The 15495-nt window shown below is 42.2% G+C and overlaps 1 protein-coding gene across 8 annotated transcripts in view; it reads left to right on the top strand.

Moving 5' to 3' along the window:
• The window catches only part of tns2a (tensin 2a), an 85661-nt gene that overhangs the window by 55844 nt on the left and 14322 nt on the right, over window positions 1-15495 (top strand). The gene's annotated exons all lie outside the window — the stretch shown is intronic.

Here is a 15495-nt window from a genome sequence, read left to right as displayed (position 1 = left end):
GGTGAGCACCCCCTGCTGGCCTCACTAACACCTTTTCCAGCAGCAACCTGGCTTTCTCAGAAGGTCTCCCATCCAGGTACTAACCAGGCTCAGCCCTGCTTAGCTTTAATGGGCAACCAGTCTTGGGCTACAGGGTGATATGGCTGCTGTTAGTGTGTTTGACCCCCTTTCGCCTTCAGAACTGCCTTAATTCTATGTGACATTGATTCAACAAGCTGCTGAAAGCATTCTTTAGAAATGTTGGCCCATATTGATAGGATAGCATCTTGCAGTTGATGGAGATTTGTGGGATGCACATCCATGGCACGAAGCTCCCGTTCCACCACATCCCAAAGATGCTCTATTGACTGTGGGGGCCATTTTAGTACAGTGAACTCATTGTCATGTTCAAGAAACCAAATTTGAAATGATTTGAGCTTTGTGACATGGTGCATTATCCTGCTGGAAGTAGCCATCAGAGGATGGGCTCTAGAGGCTCTAGACCCTTCCTGAGCTGAGATATGGACATCCCACATAGCATTTATACCATTATATATATCTCAGCTCTGGAAGGGTCTAGAGCCTCCATTTTTGCACTCAGGTCTAAGTCTCATGGCCCTCTATCAGAATCCAGAGTTTCAAGAAGATCAGAGAAACTCAAAATTTTGACCCGAAAAAAAACCCGACAGTGGTACCTCGAGACTTTGACCTGAGTACAAAAATGGAGGCTCTAGACCCTTCCAGAGCTGAGATATCGAAATTCAAAATTTCGACCCAAAAAAAAAAAACCGACAGTGTTACCCCTTTCGTTTTTTTCGTTTTCGGGCGAAAAATTAAGTTTCTCCAATCTTCTCAAAACTCTGGATTCTGATAGAGGGCCACGAGACTTTGACCTGAGTGCAAAAATGGAGGCTCTAGACCCTTCCAGAGCTTAGATATCGAAATTCAAAATTTCGACCCGAAAAAAAAAACGACAGTGTTACCCCTTTCGTTTTTTTCATTTTTGGGCGAAAAATTAAGTTTCTCCAATCTTCTCAAAACTCTGGATTCTGATAGAGTGCCACAAGACTTTGACTTGAGTGCAAAAATGGAGGCTCTAGACCCTTTTAGAGATGAGATATCGAAATTCAAAATTTCGACCCGAAAAAAAAATGACAGTGTTACCCCTTTCGTTTTTTTTCGTTTTCGGGCGAAAAATTAAGTTTCTCCAATCTTCTCAAAACTCTGGATTCTGATAGAGGGCCACGAGACTTTGACCTGAGTGCAAAAATGGAGGCTCTAGACCCTTTCAGAGCTGAGATATCGAAATTCAAAATTTCGACCTGAAAAAAAAACGACAGTGTTACCCCTTTCGTTTTTTTTAGTTTTTGGGCGAAAAATTAAGTTTCTCCAATCTTCTTAAAACTCTGGATTCTGATAAAGGGCCACAAGACTTTGACCTGAGTGCAAAAATTGAGGCTCTAGATCCTTCCAGAGCTGAGATATCGAAATTCAAAATTTCGACCCAAAAAAAAACGACAGTGTTACCCCTTTCGTTTTTTTCGTTTTCGGGCGAAAAATTAAGTTTCTCCAATCTTCTTAAAACTCTGGATTCTAAAAAGAGGGCCACGAGACTTTGACCTGAGTGCAAAAATGGAGGCTCTAGACCCTTCCAGAGCTGAGATATCGAAATTCAAAATTTCGACCTGAAAAAAAAACCGACTGTGTTACCCCTTTTGTTTTTTTCGTTTTCGGGCGAAAAATTAAGTTTCTCCAATCTTCTTAAAACTTTGGATTCTGATAGAGGGCCACGAGACTTTGACCTGAGTGCAAAAATAGAGGCTCTAGCCCCTTCCAGAGCTGAGATATGGAAACTCAAAAATTCGGCCCGAAAAAAAAAAACGACAGTGGTACCGCTTACGTTTTTTTTTTCGGGCAAAAAATTAAGTTTCTCCAATCTTCCCAAAACTCTGGATTCTGATAGAGGGCCATGAGACTTAGACCTGAGTGCAAAAATTGAGGCTCTAGACCCTTCCAGAGCTGAGATATCGAAGCTCAAAAATTCGGCCCGAAAAAAAAACGACAGTGGTACCCCTTACGTTTTTTTTTTTCGGGCGAAAAGTTAAGTTTCTCCAATCTTCCCAAAACTCTGGATTCTGATAGAGGGCCATGAGACTTAGACCTGAGTGCAAAAATGGAGGCTCTAGCCCCTTCCAGAGCTGAGATATGGAAACTCAAAAATTCGGCCCCAAAAAAAACTGACAGTGGTACCCCTTACGTTTTTTTTTTTCGGGCGAAAAATTAAGTTTCTCCAATCTTCCAAAAACTCTGGATTCTGATAGAGGGCCATGAGACTTAGACCTGAGTGCAAAAATGGAGACTCTAGCCCCTTCCAGAGCTGAGATATGGAAACTCAAAAATTCGGCCCGAAAAAAAAAAACGACAGTGGTACCCCTTACGTTTTTTTTTTTCGGGCGAAAAATTAAGTTTCTCCAATCTTCCCAAAACTCTGGATTCTGATTGAGGGCCATGAGACTTAGACCTGAGTGCAAAAATGGAGGCTCTAGCCCCTTCCAGAGCTGAGATATGGAAACTCAAAGATTCGGCCCGAAAAAAAAAACGACAGTGGTACCCCTTACTTTTTTTTTTTTCGGGCGAAAAATTAAGTTTCTCCAATCTTCCCAAAACTCTGGATTCTGATAGAGGGCCATGAGACTTAGACCTGAGTGCAAAAATGGAGGCTCTAGCCCCTTCCAGAGCTGAGATATGGAAACTCAAAAATTCGGCCCGAAAAAAAAAACGACAGTGGTACCCCTTACGTTTTGTTTTTTTTTCGGGCGAAAAATTAAGTTTCTCCAATCTTCCCAAAACTCTGGATTCTGATAGAGGGCCATGAGACTTAGACCTGAGTGCAAAAATGGAGGCTCTAGCCCCTTCCAGAGCTGAGATATCGAAACTCAAAAATTCGGCCCGGAAAAAAAAACGACAGTGGTACCCCTTACGTTTTTTTTTTTCGGGCGAAAAATTAAGTTTCTCCAATCTTCCCAAAACTCTGGATTCTGATAGAGGGCCACGAGACTTAGACCTGAGTGCAAAAATGGAGGCTCTAGCCCCTTACAGAGCTGAGATATCGAAACTCAAAAATTCGGCCCGAAAAAAAAACGACAGTGGTACCCCTTACGTTTTTTTTTTCGGGCGAAAAATTAAATTTCTCCAATCTTCCCAAAACTCTGGATTCTGATAGAGGGCCATGAGACTTAGACCTGAGTGCAAAAATGGAGGCTCTAGCCCCTTCCAGAGCTGAGATATGGAAACTCAAAAATTCGGCCCGAAAAAAAAAACGACAGTGGTACCCCTTACATTTTTTTTTTTCGGGCGAAAAATTAAGTTTCTCCAATCTTCCCACAACTCTGGATTTTGATAGAGGGCCATGAGACTTAGACCTGAGTGCAAAAATGGAGGCTCTAGCCCCTTCCAGAGCTGAGATATGGAAACTCAAAAATTCGACCCGAAAAAAAACGACAGTGGTACCCCTTGCGTTTTTTTTTTTTGGGCGAAAAATTAAGTTTCTCCAATCTTCCCAAAACTCTGGATTCTGATAGAGGGCCATGAGACTTAGGCCTGAGTGCAAAAATGGAGGCTCTAGCCCCTTCCAGAGCTGAGATATGGAAACTCAAAAATTCGGCCCGAAAAAAAAAAACGACAGTGGTACCCCTTACGTTTTTTTTTTTTTTGGGTGAAAAATTAAGGCCGAATTTTTGAGTTTCGATATCTCAGCTCTGGAAGGGGCTAGAGCCTCCATTTTTGCACTCAGGTGTAAGTCTCATGGCCCTCTATCAAAATCCAGAGTTTTGGGAAGATTGGAGAAACTTTATTTTTCGCCCGAAAAAAAAAACGTAAGGGGTACCACTGTCGTTTTTTTTTTCGGGCCGAATTTTTGAGTTTCCATATCTCAGCTCTGGAAGGGGCTAGAGCCTCCATTTTTGCACTCAGGTCTAAGTCTCATGGCCCTCTATCAGAATCCAGAGTTTTGGGAAGATTGGAGAAACTTAATTTTTCGCCCGAAAAAAAAAAACGTAAGGGGTACCACTGTCGTTTTTTTTCGGGCCGAATTTTTGAGTTTCCATATCTCAGCTCTGGAAGGGGCTAGAGCCTCCATTTTTGCACTCAGGTGTAAGTCTCATGGCCCTCTATCAAAATCCAGAGTTTTGGGAAGATTGGAGAAACTTAATTTTTCGCCCGAAAAAAAAAACGTAAGGGGTACCACTGTCGTTTTTTTTTCGGGCCGAATTTTTGAGTTTCCATATCTCAGCTCTGGAAGGGGCTAGAGCCTCCATTTTTGCACTCAGGTCTAAGTCTCATGGCCCTCTATCAGAATCCAGAGTTTTGGGAAGATTGGAGAAACTTAATTTTTCGCCCGAAAAAAAAAACGTAAGGGGTACCACTGTCGTTTTTTTTTTCGGGCCGAATTTTTGAGTTTCCATATCTCAGCTCTGGAAGGGGCTAGAGCCTCAATTTTTGCACTCAGGTCTAAGTCTCATGGCCCTCTATCAGAATCCAGAGTTTTGGGAAGATTGGAGAAACTTAATTTTTCACCCAAAAAAAAAAAACGTAAGGGGTACCACTGTCGTTTTTTTTTCGGGCCGAATTTTTGAGTTTCCATATCTCAGCTCTGGAAGGGGCTAGAGCCTCCATTTTTGCACTCAGGTCTAAGTCTCATGGCCCTCTATCAGAATCCAGAGTTTTGGGAAGATTGGAGAAACTTAATTTTTCACCCAAAAAAAAAAAACGTAAGGGGTACCACTGTCGTTTTTTTTTCGGGCCGAATTTTTGAGTTTCCATATCTCAGCTCTGGAAGGGGCTAGAGCCTCCATTTTTGCACTCAGGTCTAAGTCTCATGGCCCTCTATCAGAATCCAGAGTTTTGGGAAGATTGGAGAAACTTAATTTTTCACCCCAAAAAAAAAAACGTAAGGGGTACCACTGTCGTTTTTTTTTCGGGCCGAATTTTTGAGTTTCGATATCTCAGCTCTGGAAGGGGCTAGAGCCTCCATTTTTGCACTCAGGTCTAAGTCTCATGGCCCTCTATCAGAATCCAGAGTTTTGGGAAGATTGGAGAAACTTAATTTTTCGCCCGAAAAAAAAAACCGTAAGGGGTACCACTGTCGTTTTTTTTTCGGGCCGAATTTTTGAGTTTCCATATCTCAGCTCTGGAAGGGGCTAGAGCCTCCATTTTTGCACTCAGGTCTAAGTCTCGTGGCCCTCTATCAGAATCCAGAGTTTTGGGAAGATTGGAGAAACTTAATTTTTCGCCCGAAAAAAAAAACGTAAGGGGTACCACTGTCGTTTTTTTTTTCGGGCCGAATTTTTGAGTTTCGATATCTCAGCTCTGGAAGGGGCTAGAGCCTCCATTTTTGCACTCAGGTGTAAGTCTCATGGCCCTCTATCAAAATCCAGAGTTTTGGGAAGATTGGAGAAACTTAATTTTTCGCCCGAAAAAAAAAAACGTAAGGGGTACCACTGTCGTTTTTTTTTCGGGCCGAATTTTTTAGTTTCCATATCTCAGTTTTGGAAGGGGCTAGAGCCTCCATTTTTGCACTCAGGTCTAAGTCTCATGGCCCTCTATCAGAATCCAAAGTTTTGGGAAGATTGGAGAAACTTAATTTTTCGCCCGAAAAAAAAAAAACGTAAGGGGTACCACTGTCGTTTTTTTTTTTCGGGCCGAATTTTTGAGTTTCGATATCTCAGCTCTGGAAGGGGCTAGAGCCTCCATTTTTGCACTCAGGTGTAAGTCTCATGGCCCTCTATCAAAATCCAGAGTTTTGGGAAGATTGGAGAAACTTAATTTTTCGCCCGAAAAAAAAAAACGTAAGGGGTACCACTGTCGTTTTTTTTTCGGGCCGAATTTTTGAGTTTCCATATCTCAGCTCTGGAAGGGGCTAGAGCCTCCATTTTTGCACTCAGGTGTAAGTCTCATGGCCCTCTATCAAAATCCAGAGTTTTGGGAAGATTGGAGAAACTTAATTTTTCGCCCGAAAAAAAAAACGTAAGGGGTACCACTGTCGTTTTTTTTTCGGGCCGAATTTTTGAGTTTCCATATCTCAGCTCTGGAAGGGGCTAGAGCCTCCATTTTTGCACTCAGGTCTAAGTCTCATGGCCCTCTATCAGAATCCAGAGTTTTGGGAAGATTGGAGAAACTTAATTTTTCACCCAAAAAAAAAAACGTAAGGGGTACCACTGTCGTTTTGTTTTCGGGCCGAATTTTTGAGTTTCCATATCTCAGCTCTGGAAGGGGCTAGAGCCTCAATTTTTGCACTCAGGTCTAAGTCTCATGGCCCTCTATCAGAATCCAGAGTTTTTGGAAGATTGGAGAAACTTAATTTTTCACCCAAAAAAAAAAACGTAAGGGGTACCACTGTCGTTTTTTTTTTCGGGCCGAATTTTTGAGTTTCGATATCTCAGCTCTGGAAGGGGCTAGAGCCTCCATTTTTGCACTCAGGTCTAAGTCTCATGGCCCTCTATCAGAATCCAGAGTTTTGGGAAGATTGGAGAAACTTAATTTTTCGCCCGAAAAAAAAACCGTAAGGGGTACCACTGTCGTTTTTTTTTCGGGCCGAATTTTTGAGTTTCCATATCTCAGCTCTGGAAGGGGCTAGAGACTCCATTTTTGCACTCAAGTGTAAGTCTCATGGCCCTCTATCAAAATCCAGAGTTTTGGGAAGATTGGAGAAACTTAAATTTTCGCCCGAAAAAAAAAACGTAAGGGGTACCACTGTCGTTTTTTTTTCGGGCCGAATTTTTGAGTTTCCATATCTCAGCTCTGGAAGGGGCTAGAGCCTCCATTTTTGCACTCAGGTCTAAGTCTCATGGCCCTCTATCAGAATCCAGAGTTTTGGGAAGATTGGAGAAACTTAATTTTTCACCCAAAAAAAAAAACGTAAGGGGTACCACTGTCGTTTTGTTTTTGGGCCGAATTTTTGAGTTTCCATATCTCAGCTCTGGAAGGGGCTAGAGCCTCAATTTTTGCACTCAGGTCTAAGTCTCATGGCCCTCTATCAGAATCCAGAGTTTTGGGAAGATTGGAGAAACTTAATTTTTCACCCAAAAAAAAAAAAACGTAAGGGGTACCACTGTCGTTTTTTTTTCGGGCCGAATTTTTGAGTTTCCATATCTCAGCTCTGGAAGGGGCTAGAGCCTCCATTTTTGCACTCAGGTCTAAGTCTCATGGCCCTCTATCAGAATCCAGAGTTTTGGGAAGATTGGAGAAACTTAATTTTTCACCCAAAAAAAAAAAACGTAAGGGGTACCACTGTCGTTTTTTTTTCGGGCCGAATTTTTGAGTTTCCATATCTCAGCTCTGGAAGGGGCTAGAGCCTCCATTTTTGCACTCAGGTCTAAGTCTCATGGCCCTCTATCAGAATCCAGAGTTTTGGGAAGATTGGAGAAACTTAATTTTTCACCCCAAAAAAAAAAACGTAAGGGGTACCACTGTCGTTTTTTTTTCGGGCCGAATTTTTGAGTTTCGATATCTCAGCTCTGGCAGGGGCTAGAGCCTCCATTTTTGCACTCAGGTCTAAGTCTCGTGGCCCTCTATCAGAATCCAGAGTTTTGGGAAGATTGGAGAAACTTAATTTTTCGCCCGAAAAAAAAAACGTAAGGGGTACCACTGTCGTTTTTGTTTTTCGGGCCAAATTTTTGAGTTTCGATATCTCAGCTCTGGAAGGGGCTAGAGCCTCCATTTTTGCACTCAGGTGTAAGTCTCATGGCCATCTATCAAAATCCAGAGTTTTGGGAAGATTGGAGAAACTTAATTTTTCGCCCAAAAAAAAAAAACGTAAGGGGTACCACTGTCGTTTTTTTTTTCGGGCCGAATTTTTGAGTTTCCATATCTCAGCTCTGGAAGGGGCTAGAGCCTCCATTTTTGCACTCAGGTCTAAGTCTCATGGCCCTCTATCAGAATCCAAAGTTTTGGGAAGATTGGAGAAACTTAATTTTTCGCCCGAAAAAAAAAAAACGTAAGGGGTACCACTGTCGTTTTTTTTTTTCGGGCCGAATTTTTGAGTTTCCATATCTCAGCTCTGGAAGGGGCTAGAGCCTCCATTTTTGCACTCAGGTGTAAGTCTCATGGCCCTCTATCAAAATCCAGAGTTTTGGGAAGATTGGAGAAACTTAAATTTTCGCCCGAAAAAAAAAACGTAAGGGGTACCACTGTCGTTTTTTTTTCGGGCCGAATTTTTGAGTTTCCATATCTCAGCTCTGGAAGGGGCTAGAGCCTCCATTTTTGCACTCAGGTCTAAGTCTCATGGCCCTCTATCAGAATCCAGAGTTTTGGGAAGATTGGAGAAACTTAATTTTTCACCCAAAAAAAAAAACGTAAGGGGTACCACTGTCGTTTTGTTTTTGGGCCGAATTTTTGAGTTTCCATATCTCAGCTCTGGAAGGGGCTAGAGCCTCAATTTTTGCACTCAGGTCTAAGTCTCATGGCCCTCTATCAGAATCCAGAGTTTTGGGAAGATTGGAGAAACTTAATTTTTCACCCAAAAAAAAAAAAACGTAAGGGGTACCACTGTCGTTTTTTTTTCGGGCCGAATTTTTGAGTTTCCATATCTCAGCTCTGGAAGGGGCTAGAGCCTCCATTTTTGCACTCAGGTCTAAGTCTCATGGCCCTCTATCAGAATCCAGAGTTTTGGGAAGATTGGAGAAACTTAATTTTTCACCCAAAAAAAAAAAACGTAAGGGGTACCACTGTCGTTTTTTTTTCGGGCCGAATTTTTGAGTTTCCATATCTCAGCTCTGGAAGGGGCTAGAGCCTCCATTTTTGCACTCAGGTCTAAGTCTCATGGCCCTCTATCAGAATCCAGAGTTTTGGGAAGATTGGAGAAACTTAATTTTTCACCCCAAAAAAAAAAACGTAAGGGGTACCACTGTCGTTTTTTTTTCGGGCCGAATTTTTGAGTTTCGATATCTCAGCTCTGGCAGGGGCTAGAGCCTCCATTTTTGCACTCAGGTCTAAGTCTCGTGGCCCTCTATCAGAATCCAGAGTTTTGGGAAGATTGGAGAAACTTAATTTTTCGCCCGAAAAAAAAAACGTAAGGGGTACCACTGTCGTTTTTGTTTTTCGGGCCAAATTTTTGAGTTTCGATATCTCAGCTCTGGAAGGGGCTAGAGCCTCCATTTTTGCACTCAGGTGTAAGTCTCATGGCCATCTATCAAAATCCAGAGTTTTGGGAAGATTGGAGAAACTTAATTTTTCGCCCGAAAAAAAAAACGTAAGGGGTACCACTGTCGTTTTTTTTTTCGGGCCGAATTTTTGAGTTTCCATATCTCAGCTCTGGAAGGGGCTAGAGCCTCCATTTTTGCACTCAGGTCTAAGTCTCATGGCCCTCTATCAGAATCCAAAGTTTTGGGAAGATTGGAGAAACTTAATTTTTCGCCCGAAAAAAAAAAAACGTAAGGGGTACCACTGTCGTTTTTTTTTTTCGGGCCGAATTTTTGAGTTTCCATATCTCAGCTCTGGAAGGGGCTAGAGCCTCCATTTTTGCACTCAGGTGTAAGTCTCATGGCCCTCTATCAAAATCCAGAGTTTTGGGAAGATTGGAGAAACTTAATTTTTCGCCCGAAAAAAAAAACGTAAGGGGTACCACTGTCGTTTTTTTTTCGGGCCGAATTTTTGAGTTTCCATATCTCAGCTTTGGAAGGGGCTAGAGCCTCCATTTTTGCACTCAGGTCTAAGTCTCATGGCCCTCTATCAGAATCCAGAGTTTTGGGAAGATTGGAGAAACTTAATTTTTCACCCAAAAAAAAAAACGTAAGGGGTACCACTGTCGTTTTGTTTTCGGGCCGAATTTTTGAGTTTCCATATCTCAGCTCTGGAAGGGGCTAGAGCCTCAATTTTTGCACTCAGGTCTAAGTCTCATGGCCCTCTATCAGAATCCAGAGTTTTGGGAAGATTGGAGAAACTTAATTTTTCACCCAAAAAAAAAAAACGTAAGGGGTACCACTGTCGTTTTTTTTTTCGGGCCGAATTTTTGAGTTTCGATATCTCAGCTCTGGAAGGGGCTAGAGCCTCCATTTTTGCACTCAGGTCTAAGTCTCATGGCCCTCTATCAGAATCCAGAGTTTTGGGAAGATTGGAGAAACTTTATTTTTCGCCCGAAAAAAAAAACGTAAGGGGTACCACTGTCGTTTTTTTTTCGGACCGAATTTTTGAGTTTCGATATCTCAGCTCTGGAAGGGGCTAGAGCCTCCATTTTTGCACTCAGGTGTAAGTCTCATGGCCCTCTATCAAAATCCAGAGTTTTGGGAAGATTGGAGAAACTTAATTTTTCGCCCGAAAAAAAAAAACCGTAAGGGGTACCACTGTCGTTTTTTTTTCGGGCCGAATTTTTGAGTTTCCATATCTCAGCTCTGGAAGGGGCTAGAGCCTCCATTTTTGCACTCAGGTCTAAGTCTCATGGCCCTCTATCAGAATCCAGAGTTTTGGGAAGATTGGAGAAACTTAATTTTTCACCCAAAAAAAAAAAACGTAAGGGGTACCACTGTCGTTTTGTTTTCGGGCCGAATTTTTGAGTTTCCATATCTCAGCTCTGGAAGGGGCTAGAGCCTCCATTTTTGCACTCAGGTCTAAGTCTCATGGCCCTCTATCAGAATCCAGAGTTTTGGGAAGATTGGAGAAACTTAATTTTTCGCCCGAAAAAAAAAACGTAAGGGGTACCACTGTCGTTTTTTTTTCGGACCGAATTTTTGAGTTTCCATATCTCAGCTCTGGAAGGGGCTAGAGCCTCAATTTTTGCACTCAGGTCTAAGTCTCATGGCCCTCTATCAGAATCCAGAGTTTTTGGAAGATTGGAGAAACTTAATTTTTCACCCAAAAAAAAAAAACGTAAGGGGTACCACTGTCGTTTTTTTTTTCGGGCCGAATTTTTGAGTTTCGATATCTCAGCTCTGGAAGGGGCTAGAGCCTCCATTTTTGCACTCAGGTGTAAGTCTCATGGCCCTCTATCAGAATCCAAAGTTTTGGGAAGATTGGAGAAACTTAATTTTTCACCCGAAAAAAAAAAAACGTAAGGGGTACCACTGTCGTTTTTTTTTCGGGCCGAATTTTTGAGTTTCGATATCTCAGCTCTGGAAGGGGCTAGAGCCTCCATTTTTGCACTCAGGTGTAAGTCTCATGGCCCTCTATCAAAATCCAGAGTTTTGGGAAGATTGGAGAAACTTAATTTTTCGCCCGAAAAAAAAAAAACGTAAGGGGTACCACTGTCGTTTTTTTTTCGGGCCGAATTTTTGAGTTTCCATATCTCAGCTCTGGAAGGGGCTAGAGCCTCCATTTTTGCACTCAGGTGTAAGTCTCATGGCCCTCTATCAAAATCCAGAGTTTAGGGAAGATTGGAGAAACTTAATTTTTCGCCCGAAAAAAAAAACGTAAGGGGTACCACTGTCGTTTTTTTTTCGGGCCGAATTTTTGAGTTTCCATATCTCAGCTCTGGAAGGGGCTAGAGCCTCCATTTTTGCACTCAGGTCTAAGTCTCATGGCCCTCTATCAGAATCCAGAGTTTTGGGAAGATTGGAGAAACTTAATTTTTCACCCAAAAAAAAAAACGTAAGGGGTACCACTGTCGTTTTGTTTTCGGGCCGAATTTTTGAGTTTCCATATCTCAGCTCTGGAAGGGGCTAGAGCCTCAATTTTTGCACTCAGGTCTAAGTCTCATGGCCCTCTATCAGAATCCAGAGTTTTTGGAAGATTGGAGAAACTTAATTTTTCACCCAAAAAAAAAAACGTAAGGGGTACCACTGTCGTTTTTTTTTTCGGGCCGAATTTTTGAGTTTCGATATCTCAGCTCTGGAAGGGGCTAGAGCCTCCATTTTTGCACTCAGGTCTAAGTCTCATGGCCCTCTATCAGAATCCAGAGTTTTGGGAAGATTGGAGAAACTTAATTTTTCGCCCGAAAAAAAAAACGTAAGGGGTACCACTGTCGTTTTTTTTTCGGACCGAATTTTTGAGTTTCCATATCTCAGCTCTGGAAGGGGCTAGAGCCTCCATTTTTGCACTCAGGTCTAAGTCTCATGGCCCTCTATCAGAATCCAGAGTTTTGGGAAGATTGGAGAAACTTAATTTTTCGCCCGAAAAAAAAAAAACGTAAGGGGTACCACTGTCGTTTTTTTTTCGGGCCGAATTTTTGAGTTTCCATATCTCAGCTCTGGAAGGGGCTAGAGCCTCCATTTTTGCACTCAGGTGTAAGTCTCATGGCCCTCTATCAAAATCCAGAGTTTTGGGAAGATTGGAGAAACTTAAATTTTCGCCCGAAAAAAAAAACGTAAGGGGTACCACTGTCGTTTTTTTTTCGGGCCGAATTTTTGAGTTTCCATATCTCAGCTCTGGAAGGGGCTAGAGCCTCCATTTTTGCACTCAGGTCTAAGTCTCATGGCCCTCTATCAGAATCCAGAGTTTTGGGAAGATTGGAGAAACTTAATTTTTCACCCAAAAAAAAAAAACGTAAGGGGTACCACTGTCGTTTTTTTTTCGGGCCGAATTTTTGAGTTTCCATATCTCAGCTCTGGAAGGGGCTAGAGCCTCCATTTTTGCACTCAGGTCTAAGTCTCGTGGCCCTCTATCAGAATCCAGAGTTTTGGGAAGATTGGAGAAACTTAATTTTTCGCCCGAAAAAAAAAACGTAAGGGGTACCACTGTCGTTTTTTTTTCGGGCCGAATTTTTGAGTTTCGATATCTCAGCTCTGGAAGGGGCTAGAGCCTCCATTTTTGCACTCAGGTGTAAGTCTCATGGCCCTCTATCAAAATCCAGAGTTTTGGGAAGATTGGAGAAACTTAATTTTTCACCCAAAAAAAAAAACGTAAGGGGTACCACTGTCGTTTTTTTTTCGGGCCGAATTTTTGAGTTTCCATATCTCAGCTCTGGAAGGGGCTAGAGCCTCCATTTTTGCACTCAGGTCTAAGTCTCATGGCCCTCTATCAGAATCCAAAGTTTTGGGAAGATTGGAGAAACTTAATTTTTCGCCCGAAAAAAAAAAAAACGTAAGGGGTACCACTGTCGTTTTTTTTTTCGGGCCGAATTTTTGAGTTTCCATATCTCAGCTCTGGAAGGGGCTAGAGCCTCCATTTTTGCACTCAGGTGTAAGTCTCATGGCCCTCTATCAAAATCCAGAGTTTTGGGAAGATTGGAGAAACTTAATTTTTCGCCCGAAAAAAAAAAACGTAAGGGGTACCACTGTCGTTTTTTTTTTCGGGCCGAATTTTTGAGTTTCCATATCTCAGCTTTGGAAGGGGCTAGAGCCTCCATTTTTGCACTCAGGTCTAAGTCTCATGGCCCTCTATCAGAATCCAGAGTTTTGGGAAGATTGGAGAAACTTAATTTTTCACCCAAAAAAAAAAACGTAAGGGGTACCACTGTCGTTTTGTTTTCGGGCCGAATTTTTGAGTTTCCATATCTCAGCTCTGGAAGGGGCTAGAGCCTCAATTTTTGCACTCAGGTCTAAGTCTCATGGCCCTCTATCAGAATCCAGAGTTTTGGGAAGATTGGAGAAACTTAATTTTTCACCCAAAAAAAAAAAACGTAAGGGGTACCACTGTCGTTTTTTTTTTCGGGCCGAATTTTTGAGTTTCGATATCTCAGCTCTGGAAGGGGCTAGAGCCTCCATTTTTGCACTCAGGTCTAAGTCTCATGGCCCTCTATCAGAATCCAGAGTTTTGGGAAGATTGGAGAAACTTAATTTTTCGCCCGAAAAAAAAAACGTAAGGGGTACCACTGTCGTTTTTTTTTTCGGACCGAATTTTTGAGTTTCCATATCTCAGCTTTGGAAGGGGCTAGAGCCTCCATTTTTGCACTCAGGTCTAAGTCTCATGGCCCTCTATCAGAATCCAGAGTTTTGGGAAGATTGGAGAAACTTAATTTTTCGCCCGAAAAAAAAAAAACGTAAGGGGTACCACTGTCGTTTTTTTTTCGGGCCGAATTTTTGAGTTTCCATATCTCAGCTCTGGAAGGGGCTAGAGCCTCCATTTTTGCACTCAGGTGTAAGTCTCATGGCCCTCTATCAAAATCCAGAGTTTTGGGAAGATTGGAGAAACTTAATTTTTCGCCCGAAAAAAAAAAACGTAAGGGGTACCACTGTCGTTTTTTTTTCGGGCCGAATTTTTGAGTTTCCATATCTCAGCTCTGGAAGGGGCTAGAGCCTCCATTTTTGCACTCAGGTCTAAGTCTCATGGCCCTCTATCAGAATCCAGAGTTTTGGGAAGATTGGAGAAACTTAATTTTTCACCCAAAAAAAAAAAAACGTAAGGGGTACCACTGTCGTTTTTTTTTCGGGCCGAATTTTTGAGTTTCCATATCTCAGCTCTGGAAGGGGCTAGAGCCTCCATTTTTGCACTCAGGTCTAAGTCTCATGGCCCTCTATCAGAATCCAGAGTTTTGGGAAGATTGGAGAAACTTAATTTTTCGCCCGAAAAAAAAAACAAAACGTAAGGGGTACAACTGTCGTTTTTTTTTTCGGGCCGAATTTTTGAGTTTCGATATCTCAGCTCTGGAAGGGGCTAGAGCCTCCATTTTTGCACTCAGGTCTAAGTCTCATGGCCCTCTATCAGAATCCAGAGTTTTGGGAAGATTGGAGAAACTTAATTTTTCACCCAAAAAAAAAAAAAACGTAAGGGGTACCACTGTCGTTTTTTTTTCGGGCCGAATTTTTGAGTTTCCATATCTCAGCTCTGGAAGGGGCTAGAGCCTCCATTTTTGCACTCAGGTCTAAGTCTCATGGCCCTCTATCAGAATCCAGAGTTTAGGGAAGATTGGAGAAACTTAATTTTTCACCCAAAAAAAAAAAACGTAAGGGGTACCACTGTCGTTTTTTTTTCGGGCCGAATTTTTGAGTTTCGATATCTCAGCTCTGGAAGGGGCTAGAGCCTCCATTTTTGCACTCAGGTCTAAGTCTCGTGGCCCTCTATCAGAATCCAGAGTTTTGGGAAGATTGGAGAAACTTAATTTTTCGCCCGAAAAAAAAAAACGTAAGGGGTACCACTGTCGTTTTTTTTTCGGGCCGAATTTTTGAGTTTCCATATCTCAGCTCTGGAAGGGACTAGAGCCTCCATTTTTGCACTCAGGTGTAAGTCTCATGGCCCTCTATCAGAATCCATAGTTTTGGGAAGATTGGAGAAACTTAATTTTTCGCCCGAAAAAAAAAAACGTAAGGGGTACCACTGTCGTTTTGTTTTCGGGCCGAATTTTTGAGTTTCCATATCTCAGCTCTGGAAGGGGCTAGAGCCTCAATTTTTGCACTCAGGTCTAAGTCTCATGGCCCTCTATCAGAATCCAGAGTTTTTGGAAGATTGGAGAAACTTAATTTTTCACCCAAAAAAAAAAACGTAAGGGGTACCACTGTCGTTTTTTTTTTCGGGCCGAATTTTTGAGTTTCGATATCTCAGCTCTGGAAGGGGCTAGAGCCTCCATTTTTGCACTCAGGTCTAAGTCTCATGGCCCTCTATCAGAATCCAGAGTTTTGGGAAGATTGGAGAAACTTAATTTTTCGCCCGAAA

This window comes from Pimephales promelas, chromosome 20 (assembly GCF_988280905.1).
Source record: "Pimephales promelas chromosome 20, fPimPro1.hap1.1, whole genome shotgun sequence".
Lineage (NCBI taxonomy): Eukaryota > Metazoa > Chordata > Actinopteri > Cypriniformes > Leuciscidae > Pimephales > Pimephales promelas.
This window is presented reverse-complemented; position numbering and strand designations above follow the sequence as displayed.